Source organism: Protopterus annectens, chromosome 2.part0 (genome assembly GCF_019279795.1).
Source record: "Protopterus annectens isolate FY-2018-M chromosome 2.part0, PAN1.0, whole genome shotgun sequence".
NCBI lineage: Eukaryota > Metazoa > Chordata > Ceratodontiformes > Protopteridae > Protopterus > Protopterus annectens.
In genome coordinates this window covers 1845622391-1845649729 of record NC_056728.1, presented here as the reverse complement: position 1 = coordinate 1845649729, position 27339 = coordinate 1845622391, and the positions used below count along the sequence as shown (strand labels likewise).

Here is a 27339-nt window from a genome sequence, read left to right as displayed (position 1 = left end):
AAAGACAGGGGGTACCCTCTTTGTTGGAACATACTAGTTAATAAATTACATTCATCATAAAAATCAAGTTCTCGAGACACCATTCTAGCCGCCCTAACCATTTGGCCTTTAACAATAGATCTCTTTTGTGGATTTGGATGGGAGCTAGAATAGTGCAAAAATGCATTACAGTATGTATCCTTACGATGTATTCTTGAAAAGTACCATTTATTAACCCTGTCCTTGGATAGGTATACATCAAGGTAATCTATGCTAGTTTCCTGAAAATTATGTGTGAATTTAAGGAAACTAGTTGTAGAGTTAAAGTATTCCATCATTTTACTTGTAGAATCCAGGTTACCTCTAAACATAATAAAAATATCATCCAGGAACCTGGTGTAGTACAGAATGTTATTCATACAACTAAGGTTGTTAAACACATAGTTCTTCTCCCAGTATGCCATCACTGTGTTGGCAAAACTTGCCCCACAGGGTGACCCCATAGCTACCCCCTGTTTTTGTAAATATAAATCATTATAAAAGGAAAAGAAGTTGTTAGTTAAAATAATGTCTAACAATACTTCAACTAGATATATTTCTTCACTTGATGCTTTTTTACTGTGGAGAAATAAACTCGTCCATTCCACCCCTTCTAAATGGGGGATTGACGTATACAAGTCTTTAACATCTATAGTCAAAAAGTTGTTATAGGGATCAAAAGACAGCTCATTAATTTTCTGTAAGAATGTCCAAGAGTCCTTACAGACCTGGCTTTCAGTTCTTAAAAATTTTTTTAAGATGTTATCAACTATTTTGGCGCACGGGTATGTAATAGATCCACGACCGTCAATTAGAGGTCTCAAAGGTGGATTAGCCAAGTCTTTATGGATTTTAGGTATTGCAAATAGGACAGGAATTTTAGGCCATAGCATATTCATATAATTATACTGGTTGATGTCTATTTTAGCTTCAATAAATAGGTCATTAATGTACCCAGAAATGCGCTTATATGCTATGTTAACTTCGTTAATAGATGCCTTAGTATAAGCGGCACTGTCTAAAAGGGTCTGAACTCGAGTTATATAGTCAACTGTATCAAATAGGGCAATACCCCCTCCTTTATCTGGTTTTATAGCGCGAACCTTTAAGGTTTTAAATTAAGTGCTGTCATTTCCTCACGAGTAATGTTTTCAGGTTCACTGCAAAAGAAACTGGTATGGTTGTCAGCAAAAAATCTTAAATCAAGTTCAGTTACCATCTCAAACATGTTAAGCAACGGGTGTAACGGGGGGTTGAAGGTACTGGGAATACGAAATACAGATGGTGGACAGTAATCTGTTCCCAGAGTATTACCAAATAACTTTAAATTAAGTTTTCTTACAAATAGTTTTAAATCTTTCACAATACGTACTATATCCATTTGACGGCTTGGTACAAATGTGTTTCCTTTAGCTAAAATGTCAAAAACAACTGGGTCAACTTCAATAGAAGAATAATTGTATATGTAAAAATCACCAGTCTTGTTTTTCACAATAGCAACACCTTGTTGCAAGTCTTTTGTTAGTTCTTGTGTTTGTTGTTTCTGCGGTACTGGTTTTTTTGAGGGTACTTGGTCTTTTTCGGTATTGCTCCAGAATTGGAGTCCTTGTGAAAATTTAAACTATTCGCGTTATGACTGGGAATGTTTGATGTTTCATTGTAAGTAGGGCCACCTTTATTGTTGTTGGAACAAATGCGCTCACTACGCCTGATGGTATTGTTAGAAAGTTCATCATTTGCATCAGGTGGGCACTTAAAATTCTCTCCATTAGTTCCCCTGTTTACCACACTAGTATTTGCCCTCCCAACTTGAGATGTAGGTGGTTGAGGGTAAGCGAGACCGTTCTCATAAGCAGTACGGTCTCTATTCAACTTTTTGATTTTGTTGAATTTAAGTCTATCCAGCAGCTGTTCAATGCTGGAAAAACATCTCTCATGGTCATATTTGTAGCGAACAAAGTCAGAGTGAGAAGTGATCAAGGAATTAAGTTCACAGACTTCTTGTGATAACTGTGTTATTTGTATATTATAATGCTTAAGCATTAAATCCATAAGTGCTAACCCCTGTTGGTCAAACAATGTGTTTAACTCTAGGTGGAATAAAGAGTCAGCAATAAGACCAGTAGGGTATGTATAGCGACGTAACCCCTTTGGTACAATCTGCTCTTTGATGCATTCTTCGAAGTAATTTACCTCGAGTTGTAATTTCTTGAGTTTTAAGAGTTTAATGTCTAACAGTTTCAAGTTATCTGTAATGTAGACAGAACTAACCTGCTCGTTATTAACATTGTCAGCTTGTTGCCCCTCAGAGTTGTCATAACCAAAACGCAAATTCCGCGTGTCTTTGATCATCTAGGCAAGAAAAACTGATGTAATGGCGTCAGCTGCATGTTTTATACCCTTGACGACCTGATGTCATGGAAGAAGGGACAGCAACTGACTGAGGACCCAAGACTTTGTTAATCAGGCCGACTGAGGGCAACCTGCCAGCAGATTACCCAAATGTAATGACTGCAACAGTGAATACACTCTAACATCTACATTTATGGTAAGTGTACACAACTGTACTTCTCTTCTTCCATGACGTCAGGTCATCAGGGGTATAAAACATGCAGCCCACACCATTACATCAGTCTTTCTTGCCATGTGGTGACCGACGCCGAAGCAGTCCGCAAGTGCCGGTTGGCCTACTCCTGAAATTTTCATTTTCGAGTTTCAGACCCGAAGTCTTCAAAAAAGATAAGTACCCCATTGAGGATCCTTTTTCTTGCTCCAACCGATGTCAGTAAAAGTTAACAATTGTCTTTCCTGTGGAAAGCAAATACCTCATAGAGATTTTCATTCGTATTGCATCCCCTGTTTAGGCCCCGACCACGACGTCCCTCACTGTCGGTATTGTGCCTTGTTCAACCCCCGAACTATTCGTTGTCAGGCTCTTTTTGCAGCAAATTATTTTCCTACTTTGTCTCAGTACGCCGAAAAAACGTAAGGATAAAGACAGACCACATAGGTCCAAAACTGCAGACAACGCTTCCGTTAAGCTAGTTGCCAGTCCGCTGGTAGTAAGTGAGGAGCTTTTGCAGCCCCTGATGCCCACTACTTCAGATTCGCAGACCTCTACTGAGACCCATTCGGAGTCCAGTATGCCACGAGATGATTCTTCAACTATGGCTCCTGTGAATGTCTCTACCTTGGATGGGTCCGGAGCTGCTGTGCAGGCACCAGCTTCTGAGGGTGTATTCAGGCCTACAGACTTGCATTTTAAACCGAAGTCATCGTCTTCATCCAGGCCTAAAACTCGCACCACACCTAGAAAAATGACGTCCAAACCGCAGGCTTAGGCCCATATGCCTAAAAAACAAATGCTTAGAATGGCTGAAGACCTTATTACCTTAATTAGGGGAAGCCACCCTTCCCCCTCTAAGAGACCTAGAACTGATTTTCCTTCTGATTCTTCTGATCAGGAATCTGATTTTTCTGTTCCTTCCGATTACCAGGATTTGCCCTTATCTACCTATGAAGTTTCTGATGCAGAGGATTCCATTCCCTCTGCTTCCCCTCCAGATTTTTCTTTTGTTGAAACCTTGCACACTCTTAGGGAGCATTTCCGCTGGGAAATCCAGAATTACTCTGACTCCAAAAAGAGGCTTAGGGAATTCTTACTCCTTCCTCAACACAGGCCTTTAGCTATCCCTCCTGCTCTGTACATTGCTTTCTTTGAATCTAGCCTTTCCCCAGACACTTCACCTCCAGCTCCCAGAAAACCTGACTGGTATTAGAGTACTTGACTCTCACAAGTTCCTCTTCATGAATCCTACTGCGGATCCAGAGACCAATTCCCAAGGACCAAAAGGCATTACGGCTACTGCTGCCAAAAATCCTACCCCTTCTGATACAGATTCCAGAGCCTTAGACAGATGGGGTAAGAAGGTATACACTTCTACTACTTTGGCCATTAGGGCTTTAAATTGCCAGTTTCATATGTTAAACTATCAGCAGCATATTATGGAGTACTTAAACAGAAAATGATGTTGATTCCTGACAGTGCTGAACACACAGAATTACAGGATTTAATGCATTCTGCAGAAAAAGTTGGTAAACATACTTTGCAATGTGGTTTTGGCACTTTAGAAGCATCTTGCAGGGCTGCTGTCACTGGATCTGTACTTAAAAGGCATGCTTGGCTTAAAGAGCAAAACTTGCCAGATCATGTTAAAGCTAAATTACTGGATGCTCCCTTAAACCAAGACCGCCTGTTTGGCAACAAAGCAGAAGTCTTCAAAAGGATGGAGGAAAAAGCTAAATCTATGCAAACTGTTAAAGATTTCCTATAAGTACAGCCTCCCAGATTTAGTAGGCATTGGCCTTCAAAGAATTAGTCCTTTCCAGTCTCTTCCAGGCCTTATCAGTCCAAATCCAGGAACAGCAGACCACCTAAGTTACAGTCTCAGGCTGTGCACAAGGCCTAAGCAGTGGGGGGCCCCCACTTCCAAAGCAGAGAGTAGTAAGCCACCCCCCCTATGGAAAAATGGCACAATGACTTAACCTTAACCCTTCCAAGCCCTGCTCAACTGCCTGCTTCCTTAGGAGGAAAGCTCGCCCTGCATGCAAAAAACTGGGAACTCATTACCTAGGATAAATGGGTTTTGAACATAGTTTCCCAAGGATACAGATTCCACTTCCACACACTACCAAACCCAAACGGTTTGCCAGACCTACCCCCAAATCAGTGGGTGGAGGCCCAACAGCAGGTTCTCTCTCTAAGTGTCCGGGCTATTCAACCTGTCCCAGCAGAACAAAGGGGACAAGGTTTTTATTCAAGACTTTTCCTGGTACCCAGAAAAGACAGCACCTGGCGTCCTATCCTGGACCTCTCAATTCTAAACACCTTTCTGGTAATCCCAAAATTCAAAATGCTAACACTTCAACAGCTTCTTCCTATGCTAGGCAAAGATGCCTGGCTGGCAACCTTAGACTTAAAGGAAGCTTACCTGCACATTCCAATAAGGGAATCTTGCAGGAAATACCTATGCTTCAGGGCAGGCTCCATGCACCATCAGTTCTCTGCACTTCCCTTTGGCTTATCTACTGCGCCCAGGATATTCATTGCATTTTACACGCAGAGAAATATTCAAATATACCCATACTTGGACGATTGTCTGATTCATGCAGAAAGCCAGGACTTGCTATTACAACATCTGGCATTCGTAAAGAAACTTCTGACCTCACTGGGGTACACCATAAATGAAAAGAAATCTCGCCTAGTACCCTGCCAACAGATTGTATTCCTGGGAGCAAGGTTGAACACAACTTCCCAGATGGCTTTCCTCACTCCGGAGAAATATGTTTATTTGACAACCTGCTTCAAACTATTGGCCACAAAACCCCAGCTGTCTGCAAGGAAAATTCTGCAAGCCCTGGGGTTCATGGCCTCTTGCATTCTACTAATTCCATCTGCAAGACTGCATATGAGGAAACTCCAATGGTATCTAAAAAGCCTATGGTGTCAACATTCTCAGGACCTGGAATCTATGATTCCTATCATTCCTTGTATAAAGACAGAGTTCCTTTGGTGGGCAAAGGCCTACTACCACAACAAGGGGCTGCCTTTCACTCTACCCCCTGCTACCCAAACCCTAACAACAGATGCATCAGACTATGCATGGGGTGCTCACTTGGCAGGGCAGTGCATTCAGGGCTAATGGAACCAGAGTCAGATGCACCTGCATATCAATCAAAAAGAAATGTTAGCTGTACAGAATTCCCCTGATAGCCTTCAAAGATCGCATTCTTCCAGGGCAACTATTGGTAAAGACGGACAACACCACAGTTGTGTGGCACATAAACAAGCAGGGGGGAACCCACTCGTATCCTCTCTGCAGACTAGCCATGGCTCTGTGGAACAGCCTTGAGCTACCAAGTGCACCTACAAACTCATTTCCTGCCAGGTAAGCTAAAGTCACTGGCAGATGACTTGAGCAGAAATCTCATGGACCCACACGAATGGAAACTAGAACCAAAAATATTCAACCTCTTGAGGAACAAATGGGGGGACTCCAGAGGTAGACCTGTTTGCCTCCCCTCAGAACTACCAATTGGACAAATTCTGCACAAGGACTCCCCACAGTCAAGCTTGGAAAGTGGATGCCCTGTTCTTTACCTGGGAAAGCCTCTCGGTTTATGCCTTTCCCCCTCTGCCTGTCCTCTCAAAGGTTCTGCTAAAGATCAGACAGGACAAGCCAAGGACAATACTGATTGTACCAGACTGGCCACACCAGCACTGGTACCCCCTCTTGCGCAGTATGACACTGATGGAACCATGGCACCTGCCTCAGACCCCTTCCCTGCTGTCCCAGCAGGTGGGCTAGATTCTGCACCCTCCGCTTCAAACCCTGAACCTTGCAGCCTGGCTAATTCCTTGAGCTCTCCAATAGCATCCCTCAGTAAGCAGGTGCTAGATGTCATTCTGGAGACGGGCCTAGTACTAGAAAATCTGCTGAAAAATGGAAGCGATACTGTTCCTGGAGCCAGACTCAGGGGATGGGCACAACAGTGCCCAGCTTACCTCATATTCTTCAGTACTTAACAGAAATGTTCCACAAGGGCCTATCCTTCTCGTCAGTTAAAATTCATGCCTCTGCCATTTCAGCACATTATAATACTGAGCCACCCCTCTTCTATCACCCCCTGCTAAAACAATTCCTTAGAGGGGCCAAAAATTTAAGACCACCCCACCAGGAGATCCCCCACTCCAGCCTGGGACCTTTAACTTTGTATTGGAAAAGCTCACCCCCCCCTTCACCCAGCTGCAACAGCAGAGTTGAAATTCCTTTCTTGGAAAACAGCCTTCCTTATAGCCATCACTTCAGCAAGAAGAGTGCCTGAATTACAAGTCCTCGTGGCAGTGGAACCCTTCATTATCTTCCATGCAGACAGGGTTTCCCTCCGGACCAATTATTCCTTTATGCCCAGGGTGGTGTCTAGTGTTGCCCTAATTTAGTCCATTCATTTGCCTACTTTTTTCCCTAATCCACAAAACGAAGGGGAACGAATACTGCATTCTCTGGACGTGCACAGACAGCTTAGATTCTATTTGGACAGGACTAAGCCTCTCAGAAAATCTGAATAGCTGCTAGTTGGCTTTGCTGCACATTCCATCAGGGTTGCATCTACCTCTGCAGCCTTTCTCAGAGGAGTTCCTACCAGGGACATCCTAGAAGCTGCTACTTGGAGCCCTGTATATACCTTCACCAAGCATTACCACATGCCTATTTTTTTCTAAATCCAGAGCTGGTTTTGCCACTGCAGTCTTGCAGCTGGCCCTAATTCTCTCTAACTTTTATTTTATTGAATTCTCTCTAACTTCTTTCTCCCTCCCTTAGCTTTGGGAAGCGACCCAAATGTGATGACTGCAACAGTGAAACACAAAGAACATAGAACAGTTGTGTACACTTACCATAAATGTAGATGTTTGAGTGTATTCGCTTTTGTAGTCCTGGTTCCCCTCCCTCAAGCCCCCGACTTCTCTTGGCTCTACCTTTCCTTCTTGTTTGGTATATTTAAGATGTTCATCGTGCATTACAGCTGCAGTAATTACATATGGGTTTTCAGCCGGCAGGCGGTCCCTCGGTCGGCCGAATTCCAAAGTCTTGGTCCGGCGTCGGTTGTTGTCGCGTACTCTTCTGACGTCAGGAAGGCTAGAGTATAAAAGACACAGCCGACTCCATCTTCTTCAGTCTTTTGCCGGTGCCCGGCAGAAGCAGTTGTGCCGGTCGGCCAGCTCCTGAATTACAAAAATTTTGGAACCAAGTCTTCATTAGCTAAGTACCCGTTGGGAATCTTTTCTTGCCTCAGACCGATGTCAGAAAAAGTTAATAATTGTATTTCTTGTGGGAAGCAAATACCGCATAAGGATTTCCATTCCCTTTGCATACCTTGTTTGGGCCCAGACCACGGCGCCTCGGCTGCGCTTTGCTACCTTCAATAAACGCACTATCGGCGGAGTTCGCCCAACACTATTTTGGCAAAGCGTTTAATTATAAAATGTCATCGGATACTCACTACCGCTATGTCTAGAAAACGCAAAGAAAGGACAGTCAGTCGAGAACTGCGGTCTCCACCGACACCACGCCAAACAAGCTCCACGTGGGCGGTTCTCAGTGAGACGCCTTTGCAGTCCCTGACTACCGACGACACTACTCGGGGCCTTCTGTACGAGACCGCTGGTTCTTGTCCCTTCCCAAACTACAACCGAAGCCCCTGCTCATGTCGAACCCACCAATGTGGATAGATCTACATCCACCCATGGTGTATTTAGGCCTTCATCTTCATTCTCCATCAAGGCCTTTACAAAAGCCAAATCAGCCAAGCAACTTTCTAGGCCTGCCTCACAAGGCCCAAGACTTGGGCCCACGCCTAAGAAGCACATGCTTAAAATGGCTGAAGACCTGATCACTCTTATCAGAGGCTCACAGGCCCCTGCGGACAAGAGACCCAGAGTAGAGGAGGATTCTCCTCCTTCTGACCAAGAATCCATTTTATCAGAACATTCTGATGCTGAAGAACAATCTTATTCACCCTTTGAGGATTCGGATGCAGAGCAGTCTATTCCTTCTGTATCCCCCCCTGAGGACTTTAGCTTTGGGGAAACTTTACACTCCTTGAGAGAACACTTCCATTGGGAAGGCCAAGACTTTTCAGACTCCAAGAAAAGACTTAGGGAATTCCTCTGGTTACCTCAGCATAGACCTCTGGCTATTCCTCCTGTTTTGGAGGTTTTGGATGATGTATACTCGGAGGCCTGTCTAAATCCTGATTCTCTGCCTCCTGCACCAGTTAAGCCAGATAGGTATTACAGAGTTCCTAATTCTCATCAGTTCCTTTATAAAGGCCATAATGCAGACCCTGAAACTATTTCTCAAGGTCCTAAAGGAATTAAGGCTTCCACGGCCAAGAATCCACTGCCTACGGAAAGGGAATCTAGATCACTAGAAAGGTGGGGTAAGAAGGTTTACACCTCGGCCACCCTTGCCATGAGGGCCTTAAACTGCCAGTTTCATATGATTAGATATCAGCAATTTCTGTTATCACAATTAAAAACAAAAATGTCACAACCTGAACAACCAGATTTAAAAGAGTTGCAGGATATGATGCATAGTGCTGAACAAGTGGGCAAGCACACCTTACAATGTGGTTATGATGCACTAGAGGCCTCCAGCAGATCAGCAGCCACTGGAGCAGTCATTCAGACATGCATGGCTAAGGGAACAAAATCTTCCAGACCAGGTGAAAGCAAAAATTCTGGATGCACCGTTACATAAGGATGTTCTTTTGGTGGTAATGCTGAGGATATTTTACGAAATGGAAGAAAAGGCAAAATCTATGCAAACTGTCAAAGCTTTCTTACAGGTTCAGCCACCAAGGTTCAGCAGGAATTGGCCTTCAAAAAACTGGTCCTTTCCAACCACCAAAGCCCAAAGAGGCAGATACAGACGTGGAAGGGGCAGAGGACAACCCCAAGGGTCCTACAGAGGCAGACAATGGCAATCGCCAACACCAAGAAGTGGTGACGACAGTGCACAGCAATACAGAAAGCAGACTCAATGACTCCCTCATTTCCATGCCAAGCAGAATTCAACTGGCAGCACCTTTGGGAGGAAAACTGGCACTATTTGCAAACAATTGGCATATTGTCACAACAGACAAATGGATTCTGGACATAATAAACAGAGGCTACAAATTTCATTTCCACACTCTTCCAAAAATGAGAGGCATGCCAAACCTACCACAAAATCAAAGGGTAGAGGCACAACTACAAATCACAAAGCTCCTAAACATGAGGGCTATACAAAAGGTACCTACGCACCAACAAGCACAAGGTTTTTATTCAAGGCTTTTCCTGGTGCCAAGAAAAGGAAGCGACTGGAGACCCATTCTGGACTTATCCATTCTCAACACATTCCTTCTAGTACCAAAATTCAAGATGCTCACATTACAGCAACTCCTTCCCATGCTGGGCAAGGGGTTTTGGCTGGTAACATTGGACCTCAAGGAGGCATACCTGCATGTCCCAATCAGACAAAGTTGCAGAAGATACCTCAGATTTCTTGCAGGTTCAAATCACTATCAATTCTCTGCATTGCCCTTTGGCTTATCTACTGCGCCCAGAGTATTCACCAAGTGCCTGGCATCAGTGATTGCATACTGCAGACTTCAAGGGATACAAATTTACCCTTATCTGGACGACTGCCTGATCCAAGCGGACAGCAAACTCGTGCTTCTCAAACATCTGGCATATGTGACACGCTTACTGCTTTCTCTGGGATACACCATCAACAAGGAGAAATCAAAACTAACACCCTCTCAGAAAATTACCTTCCTGGGTGCCAACTTGGACACAAACACCCAGATGGCTTACCTAACAACAGAAAAACAAGGGCAACTATCTCATTACTTCAAAATGCTTGCAAAAGTACCAGGCTTACTGCAAGGAAAATCCTGCAGGCTCTGGGATTCATGGCATCTTGCATTCTTCTAATCCCATGTGCAAAGCTGCACATGAGGAAACTTCAATGGTACCTAAAAATCTATGGTCTCAACACAGTCACAGCCTAGAAGTGGAGATTCCAATAATTCCCTGTCTACAAAAGGAATTCATATGGTGGGCCCAAGCATGCCAAGTAAACAAAGGCCTCCCATTCTGCAAGCCTCAAGCTTCTCAAGTCATAACCACAGACGCCTCAGATTACGCCTGGGGGGCGCACATGAAGGACAGGCGCATTCAGGGCAGATGGCACAAAACAGAAAAGCACCTTCACATCAATCAAAAAGAAATGCTGGCAGTAATAAAAGCAATTTCAGCGTTCAGAGAATTCCTGCATCCAGGACAACTGCTCATAAGAACAGACAACACCACGGTAATGTGGTACATAAACAAACAAGGAGGGACTCATTCATACCCCTTGTGCAGATTAACCATGGCTCTTTGGAATCTAGCTCTGGAAAGACAAATAGAGCTCCAGGCTCAGTACCTGCCAGGAATAGAAAACACACTGGCAGACACTCTGAGCAGGCATATGACAGATCCTCACGAATGGAAACTACATCCACACGTATTCATGCAGATTGTTCAAGCGTGGGGAAGGCCAGACATAGACCTATTTGCCTCCCACAAAAATCATCAATTAAAAAAGTTTTGCTCAAGGACCTCCCACCCAAAGGCTTGGAAAGTGGACGCCCTCTCATTCACATGGACAACTTGGTCAGTTTATGCATTCCCACCACTACCTCTGCTGCCCAAGGTGCTTTTGAAAGCAAGAACAGACAAGCCAAGGATGATACTGATTGCTCCAGATTGGCCGAGACAACATTGGTACCCACTATTGAGGAGCCTAACACACACTCCTCCGTGGCCCCTACCTCTAACACCTCTACTTCTGACGCAGAACAATTTCAAAACTCTTCACAGTCAGCTGAAAACTCTCAGTCTAGCTGCATGGAAAATTCCTTAACTTCACATCAGGCACTACTCTCCAAAGAAGTGCAGGATGTCATTTTGGAGGCTAGAAGACCATCTACAAGAAAAGCTTACTCAAAGTGGAAGCGGTTTTGCTGTTGGAATGAAGAACGAGGACAGGACCCTAGAAAATTAAACCTGCCTCAGATTTTACAGTACTTAACTGAACTTTTGAGCAAGGGACTTTCCTTTTCCTCAATCAAGATACATGCCTCAGCAATCTCTGCAGAATTCAATATGGACCCTCCATTATTCTCACACCCACTACTACGACAGTTCCTCAGAGGGGCTAAGAACATAAGGCCTCCAAGGAAACAACCAGTACCAGCTTGGGACCTTAATTATGTACTGGAAAAATTGACATTGCCTCCTTTTGAACCAGCTGCTTCAGCAGAATTACAATATTTGTCCTGGAAAACAGCTTTTCTCCTGGCCATCACTTCAGCTCGTAGGGTATCTGAGTTACAGGCCCTCATGGCGGTGCAGCCATTCCTCATATTCCATCAGGACAGGGTTTCCCTGCGTACTAACCCTTCCTTTATGCCTAAAGTAGTATCTAGGGTAGCCCTAAACCAGGCCATACACCTTCCTACCTTCTACTCCAATCCTCAAAACAAAGGGGAGAGGCTGCTTCATTCTTTAGATATCCATAGGCAGCTACGTTACTACTTGGACAGAACCAAGCCATTCAGAAAATCAGAGCAACTCCTAGTTTCCTATGCTGTGGGGGGTCAGGGGAAACCTGTAACTAAACAGACCATTTCCAAGTGGATTGGTCACTGCATACGCTTCTGTTACTCCTATCATGGAAAGCTCGTGCCTACTGGTATCAGATCACACTCCACTAGGGCCACAGCCACCTCTACAGCCTTCCTCAGAGGAGTGCCTACTAAAGATATTTTGGAGGCAGCCACTTGGAGTTCTGTACATACCTTCACAAAGCATTACCATCTGCCTTTATACTCCAGAACAAGAGCAGGCTTTGCCACTGCAGTTTTGCAGGGCATTCTAGCTCAACCCAGTTCCGTATAGTACCTACCACCCTACACATAGCTTTGGGATTCTACCCATATGTAATTACTGCAGCTGTAATGCACGATGAACATAGTACAGTTTTGTACCTACCATAAATGTAGATGTTCGAGGGCTATTACAGCTGCAGTACAGGTTTCCCACCCTCCTTCCCTCTTGGTAAGACCTTGGGGTTTGAATACCTATTCATACCTGCTGACTGGGTTATCCTACTATGTTTTATTTGCTTACTTTTGTGTATTACACTAATTTATGTATTGCCTTCCTTTTGGGGGCACCTGACATCTGGGGCAAGAAAGACTGAAGAAGATGGCGTCGGCTGTGTCTTTTATACTCTAGCCTTCCTGACGTCAGAAGAGACAACAACCGGCCGGACCAAGACTTTGGAATTGGCCGACCGAGGGACTTCGGCTGAAAACCCATATGTAATTACTGCAGCTGTAATAGCCCTCGAACATCTACATTTATGGTAGGTACAAAACTGTACTTTCTCTGGTGTATTTGGTATTTGATGGAGGTGTACCATAACATATAATTTCTTCCTATTGTGGGGCCACCTGACATCTGGGGCAAGAAAAACTGATGTAGGCTGCATGTTTTATACCCCTGATGTCATGGAAGAAGAGAGAGCATCTGACACTGGAATCTGAAGACTCTGGTACTCAGGTCAGCTGAGGGCTGCCTGCAGGCAGATAACCCAAATGTGATGCCTGCAACAGTGAATACACTCTAACATCCCCATTTATGGTAAGTGTACACAACTGTACTTTTCCCCACTCCATCTAGACCCTGTCCTAAGGGTCAGAAGAGTGGGAAAATGTGGTTCCAAAAATCCCAGGGGTCTTTGCATGACACGTGGTGATTTTTTTTCCCCCAGGGGCAGAGGGGGAAACAGTAGTGGAAAACCCCGTCCTCGCTGCAGAGGGGGTCTGCAACAGTAGGGCGACAGAGATACTTTCTCTGCTAGGCCCTTCCAGCACTCCTGAAGGGAGGCACGGCTGTCCACCTCTGGAGGTAATCGGGGGGCAGACCATCACTGTACCCAGCAGCCTGGCAATCTATCACGAGGGAAACATGGGTACTGTCGATAATATCCAGGGGCTACAAAGTTCCCTTTTCTCAGTCCTCCTCAAAAGACAAAAGTCCTATCCCAGATGTTCACCCAGTCTTCGGGATCATACAATCCTAGAGGTTCAAAGATTGCTAGAAAAAAGAGCCATCCAGGAAGTCCCTGCAGACCAAATCGGATCCGGAACTTACTCAAGGTTCTTTTTATTTCCAAGATTGGTTTCCAGTCCCCTGTCTTCTTTGGATCTCGGCAAGCTAAACCATTCGGTAAAAAAGACAAAGTTCCAGATGGTGACACTGCAGTCCATTCTCCCCTTCTTGGGTCAGGACAATTGAATGTGCTCCATAGATCTCCAGGAGGAGCCAGTCATTATCAGTTCAGGGCCCTGCCCTTTGATCTTACCACAGCCCCCAGGGTGTTCTCCAAGTGTATGGCAGTGGTCACGGCTCACCTGAGGTGTCTAGGTTTCCAGGTGTTTCCATATCTAAATGACTGGCTCCTCACTGCTACCACCGAGCATCATCTAATCAAGGCATGAGGCTACACAATCCAAACGTGTTCCCAGTTGGGCATCACAATAAACTACGAAGTCTGCCTTATCAGTCTGTTACCTTTATAGGGGCAGACTTGGATACAAGATGCATGATGGCAAAACTGCCTCTAGACAGGGTGTCAACCATTCGTCAACAAGTTTCCTTTCTCATAAACAAGACAAGAGCTCAGGCAAGACAAGTCTTACAAGTACTTGGCTCAATGGTTGCAGCTATTACGCTAGTTCCTTTAGCATGCTTCCACCTGCAGATTCTACAGTGGCTTCTTTTCTCTCGGTGGTCTTTCCAGGAATTGCCAATGTCACACATGATCTTGATCACAGAATCTTGCAAAAAGAACCTAGTATGGTGGCTGGTCTCCCCCCAAGGTGACTCTGGACAGACCCTTTCTAGACCCTCATCCAGTAGCCACAGTGACCACTGACTCTTCCCAGATAGGGTGGGGGGGGCATTATCTGGGATGGACTGTCCAAGGAATGTGGCAACCTCATGTGTACCATTTGCACATCACTGTTCTAGAGATGAGAGCAGGGCTTCTGGCATTGCAAGCACTTCAGGACTCTCTACCTACAGGGACAATTGCAATCCAGACAGACAATATGTGAGTGGTATGGTACATTAACAAGCAGGTGGAACCAGATCTTACCCCTTGTGTTGGGAGCACTTCAAATATGGCAATGGGAGATATCTTCCCAACGTTTTCTGATTGCAGTGCACATTCCTGGAAAATCCAGTGTGATGACAGACAGGCTCAGCAGGGCTATCCTCATGCCTCACGAGTGGTCCTTGAAGCAAGAAGTTGCAGACTTGATTTTCTGCAAATGGGGCCAGCCATGCTGCAATCTTTTTGCCACTCCTCTAAACAACAAGTGCAGCAGCTGCTTCACCCTATTTCCCCCTCCGGGACAGTCACCCAGGGATGCACTTGTTCACGATTGGCCTCCGGGACTACTATACGTTTTTCCACCCTTCCCTCTCATTCCAAAGGTACTTCAGAAAGCAAAATTGTTGGGTTGCAAACTCATCCTCATTGCTCCTTAATGGCCTTGTCAGAAATGGTTTCCGTTTCTTTGCCATCACCTTCAACTGGAGCCCTGGATACTGGACCCAATTCCAGACCTTCTGACGCATCAGTCAGGCGGGCTTCACCCATCCCTTCAAACTCTCAAGTTGACTGCTTGGTTACTCCACTTCTAGTCTTAGCCAGGCTACCAAATATTTCCCCTGCTGTACAACACATACTAGTGTCCTCCCACAAGCCCACTAGTAGGAGGATTTACACTAGCAAATGGAAGGGGCTGTCTTACTGGGCCAAAAGTAATAACATTGATCCCTTTACAGCTCCTGTTCACAAGATTTCTTGACTTTCTGGCCGAAACTATTAAGGTCCAACTGGCTGCCGTCTCCAGTTTTCATGTAGGAGACTTTGGTTCAGACATTATGTCCCATAAGTTGTGCAGAGCATTCTTATGAGGTACAACACTTTTTTTACGGCCCCCGTTAAGAGAACCCCCCCCCCCGACCTAAACTTGGTTTTAGCTTCAATGATTCTGCCCCCCTTTGAACCAGCTGCTTCTTGTCCCTTGAAGTTTCTGTCTTGGAAAACCCTCTTCTTGGTTGCTATAACCTCAACTAGACAGGTTTCTGAATTGCATGCTTTGTGTATTCGCCCGCCATATCTCATTTTTCACAAAGATAGTCTCTCTGAGAACCAATCCTTTGTTGCCAAAGGTTTGTTCTGAGTATAACTTAAATCAATCCATTGAGCTTCCTGTGTTCTTCCCCAATTATGGCAACAAGGCAGAGTACAGATTACACCAATTGGATGTTCATAGACAATTAAGTTTTTATTTACACAAGACCAAAGACCTCAGAAAATCAGACCAATTGTTCATATCCTTTGCTGACAATAAGCAAGGCTATCCAGTTTCTAAAGTGACATTATCAAAATGGCTGTTGGACACAGTCACTTATTCATATGGTTTGTGTAAAAAGACGCTTCCAGGAAGGCCCAGAGGACATTCAACCAGTGCTTTAGCCACCTCTGTTGCCTTCCAAGCGAAATTGCCTTTAGATTCAATCTGTGCAGCAGCAACATGGGCAAATCCTCATACCTTTATCTCTCATTACAAAGTGGATGTGGTCTCCCGGAGTAGGGCATCCTTTGGATGTTCATAGTGTTTCACTGTTGCAGTCATTACAATAGGGTTATCCTGCTGGCAGGCTACCCGCAGTCGGCCTGAGTTCCAAAGTCTAGGTCCGGCGTTGGTTGCTGTCGCTTCTTCCCTGACGTCAGTGCGCCAAGGGTATATAAGATGCAGCCGATGCCATTTTCTTCAGTCTTTCTTGCCGTGCGGTGCCCGAAGCAAAAGCAGTTCGCAAGTGCCGGTCGGCCGACTCCTGAAGTATTTAAATTCGAATTTTAGATCCGAAGTCTTCATTAAAGCTAAGTACCCCATTGGGGAAACTTTTTTCTTGCTCCAGACCGATGTCAGAAAAAGTTAATAACCGTATTTCTTGTGGGAAGCAAATACCTCATAAGGATTTTCATTCTTACCGTATTCCTTGCCTAGGCCCTGACCATAACGTTGCTAGTTGTCGGTTTTGTGCTAGATTTAACCAACGCACTATTAAGCGTCGGTACGATTTTGCATTTCATTACTTTGGCAGAAGATTTAATTATATAATGCCGTCGGATCAGCCGACTACCGGAGTTTACAAAAAATGAAAAGAAAAGGACAGGAATTCGAGATCCAAAACAGACGAGGCTTCTTCTAGCCTATCGCTGGTTCTCAGTGAGGCGCTTTTGCAGCCCCTGACGACTGCTACCTCAGAGCCACAGGCCGCTTCGACTCCCACGTGGAGCGACTGGGCCTCTGGAAACTCAAGGTATTGGACACTCGAAAACTATTCCCTCAGATGTGAAGAAAATGGAGGACAAGGCTAAATCTATGCAGTCAAGGATTTCTTGCAGGTACAGCCTCCCAGATTTAGCAGGAACTGGCCTACAAAAAATTGGTCTTTTTCAGTGTCAGACCACAAAGGAGCAGATACAGACACCCCAGAGGCAGATCACAGACCCAAGGCTCATACAGGCCTAAACAATGGGGCGCTTCTACCTCCAAGAGTGGAGAGGAAAAATCACAGCCATACAGGAAACAGTCTCAATGACTTTCCACTTCCAGCACCAAGCACTTATCTTTTGACAGCCCCTTTGGGGAGAAAAGAAAGCTAGCACTTTTTTCACAAAATTGGCTCATGATCACCCAGGACAAATGGGTTCTAAGTATAGTTTCACAAAATCCTCATACCTTTATCTCTCATTACAAAGTGGATGTGGTCTCCTGGAGTGGGGAAACCTTTGGTTCCAGGGTCCGGAAGAGTTTGTTCCAGTAAGCCACACGAGAACCAGGTGCTGGGGACGCGGTCCCAACCAGCAAGAACGAAGACGAGATGGGACAACATAACATAAAGAAGTTATGTATCTACCATAAAGTTTCCATGTTGTCCTTCATCTCGCCTTCCTTCTTGCGTCACCTCCTCCTTCTCCCTTCCTGGAGGTTCGAGAGGAGTACTTTATTGGTTACACTAGCTGAGTTTCCTGCTAACATACCAGGTTGGCTAACCATACTTTGTCCTTTTTTCTTTCTTTTCTACCTTTGTGTAAGAGCTTAGTAAAAAAAATAGTTTTTCTCACTATACATTTCTAGTGTGGGCTATTACAAATGAGATCTTGTTGCTGTCGCTAGGCATGTTGGGATAAGGGGTAGCCTCTAGCCAGTAAAAGCTCTCGAGCTTTTGTATATCGGCCGAGTCAGAGCAGAGGATCGGCTCCAAACCCAACCAGCAAGAAGGAAGGCGAGATTAAGGACAACAAACATGGAACGTTATGGTAAGTAAACTCAAAAGACAGGCACAGCAAGAGATGTTTATTTTCACTCCACGAACAAACCTCACAGAACAGAAACAGTTGTTGTTGTTTTTGTTCTGTGAGGTTTGATCGTGGAGTGAAAATAAACATCTCTTGCTGATCTGCTGTGCCTGTCTTTTGAGTTTATCAGTGTGAGTTTGGGCACATTGACCACTTATTTTTATTTAAACGTCATGGTAGGTACAGAACTTCTTTTTATTCAGTACTAATGCTAGCAAAATGCAGACAGTTTTGGAATCCAAAACCAAGTTATGTACATACTACTTTAAAAATTAATTCAACAAACTTAGTCTCCTCATCTTGATCAATAGAAGTATATAATATATTAACATCAACTGTACACAATAATGTTTCTTCTGTTTCAAAACCATTTGTTTAATTGGTCCAAAAATAACCATGAGGCTTTTAAAAATGCTTTTCTGAATCCTGTTGTGCAGAGTAATAAGTATCTAATAATGTAGAAATATTAACTGTTTTACTTCATGGAGAAGATACAATAGGCCTAAAAGGATGTCTATATTCTGATCTTTGTGTATTTTGGGGATCCCAAACAGGGTACTCAATTCAGGCGGATCTCCTATACAGAAGTTAAACATATCAACAGATGTACATTCTTGATATAATAAATGTAATAATATTAAATCAATGAGCATATACTTTTTTCTCACAAAATCTTTAGTAACTTTCCTGTAACTATAAAGTTTCTGATAATAGTGAGAACATTGCATTGATGTAATCCTCTCTTTTCATTATGACCAAACCACTGCCCTTATCAGCTCTCATGTACCTATAAATTGCTATAAAAGTGCAAACCTTTAAGGCCAATGAATGCTCTCTATCTAAATTAAAAAAAAAAAAAACACATCACCTTTCTTCAACTACTGCTTCTAAATAATTTGTAAATTTCGTCCTCACAAATTTTACCAAAAGCAGCGTGTCCCAACCAATGGTGAATTCACTGTTCTCTGTTTACCACAGTTTTTTTTTTATCTACCCAAATCAAATAATGAATTTAGTACAGTTGCGTGTACACTTACCTTAACAGTAGATATTCAAATAATCACAGTTTGTATGTTGTTGCCAGTGTGAGAGCTTTCATTTTTATTTTACTAGCATTGACCTCCTTCAGTGTTCTAATTTCCTCCTTTCAGTTTGCATTAAAGGGCTTGGTGCCCAAGCCATTTGTTTTCTTCAAATCTGCTTGAAGTGATAACACTTTTGGTGCATGGAAAGTGCTCTAAAGCTTTAGAAGCTGTCTGGCTGTTGTATCCCTAGCAAAATAGAACTTATATAGCTATGCCTATTGCAGTGATCCTTTCAACATCTACTGTTATGGTAAATTGACTTGCACAACTGTACTTTCTTGCACTGCCTCAGTGTTTCCATTGCTTTCAGTCTGGCAACATATAAGCGGGCTAAAATGTGACTTTGATATTTAGTGCCTTGAAGAAAAACGTGGGCATTAATGAGTGCTAAAGAAAGTAAATCTGTAGGAAGGGTCTGTATACTAGAACACCAGGATGAGCAGATTTTAAAAGAAATATGGGGAAAAACAGGTTACTACTTTTAGATGGTACACTGCACTAAGCAGGCAGAAGATAAGAATAAGGGTAACTTGAGCTTTAAGATGTCTTAAGGGAGGAAATTCCCAGTTTGATCTACTAGTGCTTACTAGTATATGAAAATGAGAGGAGACTGGGAGGAGTTTCTAAAGACAATTTGTAGTAAGGACAGTTGTCTTAAGAGCATCACTGGTTGGTTGGGTAGGCACCCCGTGTTATGTATTTGTGAAATTCAGTGGGAGGGTAGCTTACATCATTTATACTTTGTGCTTATTGGCAATTGCAATGAAATAGAAGGATGGAATTTGCTAGTCAGATTAGCCTAAGGAGTGTACAGCAAGAGTGAAGCTGGCTTTAAAGTCACATCAAGGTCAGAGTGGGGAGGATCAATCATCTGTAACATGCCAAAAAAAAGGGCACTGTAACTTGCAGCAACAAAACCTGCCTCTTACCAAGGACATGTACTGCAAAAATGAGACCTTTGTGCTTGTGTATAAACGTGTTTTTTCTTTTACAAAAAAAAAAAAAAAATAACTAAGATTGTAAAACTTGTTTATGACAGCCTTTATTTAATTGCTTTGCTGACTGAAATGTTTTGTGAGAAATTGTATTCTGAAAGTTAACAGTGCTGGGCAGAACTTGAAAGAATATTCATGTTCACTGACATGCTTGTCGAAAATGAATCCTAGCATCTTTTCTGGGTCGTCATGATCTATATATTATTTTTTACATACATTTGTAAAAGAGGCACTCATTTTCTAGTCCATAGCCAGATTGGACACACTAAATTGAAGATAGGTGTGTGGTGTGAAAGCGCTACAGCGACTGGGCTAGCCACCTGGCAGTGTAAATCTTGGCTCTAGATGATTGTCGTCGTTGAAGTGACACCTTGACCTCATGTGCAAATAATGGGGGAAAGGGGTTATTGATTGATATTGATGGATTTTCCTGTTCATGCAGCTCCTGTTTATATTTAGTAGAGTGTTCAGTCAAGCAGTATGTTTTTTTTTGGGTGGGGGTTAGGGGAGGAAAGAAGTTGCGAAAACATATTCTGCCCATTTAAGAGGGCAGGATTGAACCCTGGATGTGCTTGGCGGAAGTCTTGACCTCAAAATTTGAATATTCTTGACCATATGTAATTTTTATTGAATTCTCAGCAATTTCTGGTTTTAAATTTCAGTTTTGCTCTTCAGGTACAGGATTATTCCTGTCAACAGAGTAAGCTTGCATTCCTACAAACTTGCTGCATTTACTGGAGGTATTTTCAGATGCTAACAAAAAATGTGCAGGGGCTGAGTTGCAGACCTTACAGAGCTGCTTTTCTGACTTGTTAGGTTAGAAAAACAGTGTGGCATTCCTTCAACTGAAGACGGAGTATGGTGCACTATTTAACTATAGAGGACCACTGTTTATATTCCGATAGTAACTATGTAACAGTTTTTTTTGGAGTACTGTCTTTAAGGGCACATTATTTTATTTATTTGTTTTGAGTAATGCTTAGATCAGTGTTTCTATTGACTTGCAAAACTGTGTAGTTGTATTTTAGTTAGTCTGTGTCTGAATTTTCTCACTTTCTTTTTTTTCTCCATAGGTGGTTAAGATTGTCTGAAGGAACATTTCGGCAAGTCTCCTTCCTCTTTGTAGTAACCAGATGGTATTTATTTGTTTTTTGTTGGTGTGGTGAGTTAGTTCCATTTCCCCCCTCTTTTACCATAATGCTTATTTAGAGTTGATTGCACTGAAAGCTTTTTTCTCCAGCACTGTAGGAGAGGAGAGTAGGAGTAGGGAAGGATAGGAAGATACTTTATTATGTTGTTCTAAAGTACTATTCATTAGGATATTTTATTTATCTTCCATGAATGATTTAGCTAAAAAGGGTAGCTAGGACAAATAGTTTGGTTAGCTCGTCATACTTTCCTATAATGTTCTTGTAGTAACAGTCACCATCAAGTCTGCATATGGAGATAATTACAAAAATATGAAAAATTATGCTGTTTTATAATTAGTTGTGTAAATAACACTAAATATCTGCAAAGATATGCAGGTTACAGCATACATGCTACACTGACGGACCTCTTCAGCTTCATCCTAAGGTTTCACCTGATGCCATGTAATAGTTTGTCACTTGGTTATTGAAATATTGATGTATTGCATATCTTCAGTACGGCACACTATAAGTGAATATTAACAATGTATTTTTGCCTGTCCTAACAAAACATTTCCCACCATGCCCCCCTCTAACATCTCTGTTTTGAAACTGTGAATGTGAACATGAAAATATGAATAATAAGTGACTAACAACAATTTAATCTAGAATGTTCTGCACTGAAGATATTAATCTTATTGTCATTTTGTTACTTACACTTTGCAGCTTTGAATGTTGCCTGTTATTAATTCATAAGTCATTAACTGTTTTGTCATGGTTTATTATTGCATTGTGGAATGTGGTAACTTAAGTTCTGTGATGCATTTGCAAAGGTGTGTTTTTCATTTGGGACATTTTTAAATAAAAAGCTGCAGAAGCTTTTTATTAAAATTATGGCCTAAGTAAATTTACCGTTTCCGTGGGTGAAGTCCGTGGGTGAAGTCATGTAAGGTGGCAGCCCATCCTGTCCGTGCACATGCAGCTTGTGTCTATTAAAGTCTGTGGATGCCGTTCAAGTTTTCTCTTCAGTTGCTGTTTCTGAGATTAAAGATCAGTGATAAATCTCAGTGTCATTTGCATGGAGAAAACCAGTTTTATGAGTTTTGTTTATATAAAAAATAAAACAATCCATCAATATACCGAAGATGCAGGTGGGCACTTCATATGTACCGTATACAGTAGTGCAGCAAGTATGTCACAGAACCTTGAAAACACTTCAGGGAAGTCTGTTCCAAAACCATGCCTGAATGCCATAAGAAGCTATGGGTGTTAAACTGGAACTATCCTGAAAAGGTATTGTAGACTTGAATGAGTTATTGAGATCAGCCTGTCTGGGCTCAAGAGCTGAAGTAATCATTGAGAAAACAGGGGGGGTAGGGGGGGGTAAGGACAGAGAACAGACAAGACTAGTCTAAAAGAACTGAAAAGTAGGAGTGAGAAATGCACATATTCCTTTCCAGGTCTTAATTCTAAAAAGGCAGAGGACACTTCCTGTATTCCCTTTTCAGTTGTTTCAGTGGTTTTAAGTTCTTGTTTCTGAACAGTTTCTTAGAATGGTTTTGTTGTCATTGTCTGTTGAACTGAGAAAAAAATCTTCATGTACATGTTCGTCTGCAAGATAACATTGGTCTCATCAAAGTATTTCTGTGCCTTTTGAGCTAAATTATTAGAAGGGAATGACATTTTCAAGGTCCAGTAGGTGATGCCTCAAGACCCTCCATCCTCTGGTACTGGGAGTGGATGGGAGACCCTTCTTCCTGATCGAGCTTTGCAGTCCATGTTTACTGATTCTTTTCACTGGGCCTTTTTCAGACTGTGGTTCATGTGAGGTCAAATGCTAACCTACAGGCACTTGGATTGATGTCTGTAGAGCAGTGGGCACCTGCTGTAGCCTCAGGCTTGGACTTGCATTGTATTAGCGTCAGATACTTGATTGTCATCCTTGCCGCTGACATAAGCAGCTTTCACTTCACTACCATTGGCCCACGGAACCTTTGGTCTTTGGACTTGCTCAGATCTTCTACATAGATCTCCAGTTCCATCAAGGCTGTTGTTATTGAGGTTGGCCTTCCAGCTTTTAGGGGTTGATGTCCTTGACATAACTCGATGGTTGAGCAGTGATTTGAACTTATTCATGCTCTTGGGGTTGGGCTCTGGGCTGATCATCTGCTTCAGTGGGTTATCTCTTTAGCCATTTGGGCTTGATGTTGTTAATTGAGGGAATGGCCTTGATTTTAACAGTGTGGCAACATTGCTGTCATTGCTACTTGCAGAAACTTCAATGTCCAGTTGAGGCATGACCTTTTCTGACACTTTGGTTGCCGACCACCATTCTTACCAGTATGAGGAATTGGCCACCCCTACAAAATAGGTCCTGTAGGGCTTGTATAATACAGTACACTTTTCATCATCCTCAGAGTAGTTCTGTCTGATGCCTGCTGGGAATCATAAGTGTAAGAAGAGGCACACATGGCATTGAAGATGAGGGCATTAACTCTCCACCACTTTCTTGGATGACCATGAGTTCATGGGGTTTTTAATGTGATTAGGATAAAGGCAGATGGCCTGCAGCCCACATGACCTGTCCTGTATGAATCCTTCCTACAAGAGGCCTTCTATAATGATATTTCCATTTGTCCAGTGTAGCTGATGAGACTTAACTTAACCAGTCTACGAAGCTCCATGTCCTATATTACTACTGAGGCGCTCCATGTTGTCCTATATTACTACCGAGGCAACAATCTTTCATTATCTATAAGAAAAGAATCCCAGTTGTTCATTTCTTTTTTACAAAAAATTGGGCTCTGAAGTTTCCAGAATGCACTTTAAGTGGGAGATGGACTGCATTAAATTTTGATTTGCAAGTAAGATCCAGTGTTGTATTTTCATCCGTCTCAACTTGTGGGTTATTGGATCTGACCTGGTTCCAAGGCCAGTACCTTAGGTTCTTCAGCCATGAAGCTCTGCATCCTCTACCAATAATACACTGCCCTTGCATCTTGTTTGCTGCTTTTGTATCCAGACATTTCACTGAAGATCTTTCAGTTGCAATAAGTGAATTTTTCCTTATCCTCCAGTTTTTCTGTACCTCCTCTAACTTGTGATTCTAGACAATAGTTGGATAGATATGATTATAGAGCTCATGTTTTTGGAGACATATTCTTCCTTTATTTCCCTTTTCTGTTTTTGCTGTCATTTTCAGGTGCATTTAAATAGCTAAACTGGATGCATGCTATAACAAGATAGCTACATTCACAAATAACCTTCCATCCAGGACATATCTGTGTTGCCATTAAGCAATTACAGTGGATTGAGCTTCCATGATATCTGTCCTACACACAACCTAATTTATAAACCTGAACATTTCATTTTCCTTCTTTAAACAACATTCTTCAACACTACTTGCCTACAAGGGAACTGTGCACAGGAAATAAAATATCTTGCAATTTCTAGTAAATCTAAAACTATATCTGGTGACTCACTTTAAGTTATGTCACTAAACTGTGTAATAACATATTGATTAAACTACGGCAACTAGAAAAAAGGCAGACTCAAATAATACCTGTCCAGCTCTTGATTATGCTGCTGCTCTGCTCCTGGATAATCACACCACTTCATCACACTAACTGTGTATATTCATGTAACCATTCTGTCTTCTGCTTTATATAACCAATATGTGAATTTCTGCCCCTTATTTTTCCATGCATTTTATATATGTATGTTTTTTTATTATTTTCTTGTATTCATATCTGTGTATGTTTTTGAAAACTTTGTCTTTTTCAAACTTAAACATAGCATGTGATTGCAACTTTTAATGTTTTAATATATAAATGTGGAGATTTTCTCCCTGGACCTCTTGATGAAAAGTGCTTTTGCTGAGTTTGACTAACCTGGTCAATAAAAACTAAGGCAAAAAAACAAACTTGTTCCCATGAAGAATAAGAGGAAAGTTCCAGGAAGTGTAAGGGAAGAAAGAACCTTTTATATAAGTCTCCCCATGTGTAGGCTTTGGGCCATTCTGCCAGTCATATGGGAGTAGCATTAAAAGAATGACATTTTGGAAGGGATGGGTGATACTAACAGGAGGCAGCATGGATTTAGCATTATGGTAAGTGCATAACTTTTGTATTGTTTTTTTCCATTCGTCTCAACCTGTGGGAAAGAGTCCCAAGGCAGTAAAACTGAGTTCTTCATGGGAGTTCTCCAGTGGACCCTGTCAATTCAGTGGTCAATTTCATCTCATCCTGTGGACTTTCCAGTCTGTCTTGCTGACATATGCTGCCACCAAATTGCTTGGTGGCTATATTATCAACATGTACCAGCAGGTCGTCCTTTTATTTTTCCTGCAGCCGTAGGCCAAAGTTATCACGAACAGTCTCCATCTGATGTGTTTGGGGGGGGGGGGGTTCAAAGGGAAGGCCGCCCAAATTACCTGGTCTCAGTCAGAGGTCAGTCTTCACATCATTGTCTTGGAGATGAGAGCAGTCCTCCTAGCATCTCCAGCCTTTTCAGGACTTTCTCCTCAGGGGTGCGATAGCTGTCCAGTCTGACAATATGGCAGTAGTGTGGTACATAAACTGGGAAACCCAGTCAAATCTCCTGTGTCAAGAGGCCATGAGAGTGTGGGCATTGAGTGCTGTCCTTGCAGTCGTTCTAACAGCAATGTATATCCTGGGAAACGCCAACATATACTAGCAGGCAGCTTGAGCAGGAGCATCCTCATGCCTCAAGCGTGGTCTCTCAGTCCAGTAATAGAGGCTTGATTTTTAGCTGCAGAGGCCATCCCTGCTATGATCTCTTTGTATTCCCCTCAAACACGGAGTGCAGTGAATTGTTTTGCCCTAATCCCCAGAAAGGACGGTCACAGAGGGACGCTGCTCTTCATGTTTGGTCCCTGGGTCTCTCTCATGCTTATCCCTTGACCCCTTTGATAATAGTTTCTTCAGAAGGCAGCCTGATGCAGAGCGACTGTGATCCTCGTATCCCCTTTTTGACAGAGAGAAGGTTGGTTTCCCCTTTCTGTGGCCTCCTTTTTTGCAGCTATCTTGGGCTTTGGATCCTGTTTCAGAGCTGACTCCTCATTCATTTGATCAAGCCCACCTGAATCTCGAATCCTACAGCTTGACTACTTAGTTCCTTCAGCTCCAGTGATGGCCAGCGATCCCAAACTTTCTAAAAGTTGTCCATCTCTTGTCTTCCCAGAAGCCTTCTACCATGAAGACTTATGCTGGAAAATAGAAAAGAATTTCTATCTGGGCCTCTTGCAAAGGTTTAGTTCCCCTCTGTGCTCCTTTGGATACAATTCTAGATATCTTGGTGGATCTGTTTCACTCTGGTTTTAGTTATTCCACTGTCAAGGTACAGTTAGCCCCCATATCTGATTTTTATATAGGCATGAATAGTATGCTTGTTGCATCAAAGTTTTCTTGAATGGTACCTTCCTACTTACCCCTGTCAGGGATCAGGTTCTTTGTTGGCATCTAACGTAACCCTTGTTGGTCCTGACTAGACCTTCAGTCGAGCTAGCTGCTATAGTAGATTTGAAACTGCTTTCTTGGAAGACTTGATTTTCTTTTTAGCCATTACTTCCACAAGATGGGTGTTGGAACTTCAAGCCTTATCTTGCAATACTCCATTAATTGATTTTTCATAAGGATGGAGTATCTGTATGTATTAATCCTTCTTTCCTATTTAATATGACCTCTGAGTCAAACCCAAGTCAGTCCGTCCATTTACCAGTTTTCTTCCCCAGCTTCAGCAACAAAGGAGAATACTTGCTCCACTGATTGAATGTTTTCAGTTTAGAGTTTATCTGGATAGGACTAGGCTCTCAAGAAACATAACCATCTTTTTATCTCTTTCTCGGTAAGCTGGTTGGGTAAACTGTCATAAGTGACTTATCCAGATGGGTTTCTGATTGTATTTCCTTTGTGTACTTATCTAAAGGATTTCCCATACTAGGCAGGCCTAAAGCTCATGCTACAAGAGCAGTAACTATGGCAGCTGCTTTCTTTGC

The 27339-nt window shown here is 42.8% G+C and overlaps 1 protein-coding gene across 5 annotated transcripts in view; it reads left to right on the top strand.

Annotated features, from left to right (window-relative positions):
* Positions 1–27339, top strand: part of LOC122793658 (zinc-binding protein A33-like) — a 990434-nt gene that overhangs the window by 109398 nt on the left and 853697 nt on the right. For all 5 annotated transcript variants that reach the window (XM_044061879.1, XM_044061880.1, XM_044061882.1 and 2 more), the window contains one exon: positions 21270–21332. The gene's annotated coding sequence lies outside the window, so the exon portion shown is untranslated. The remainder of the gene's footprint in view (positions 1–21269; positions 21333–27339) is intronic.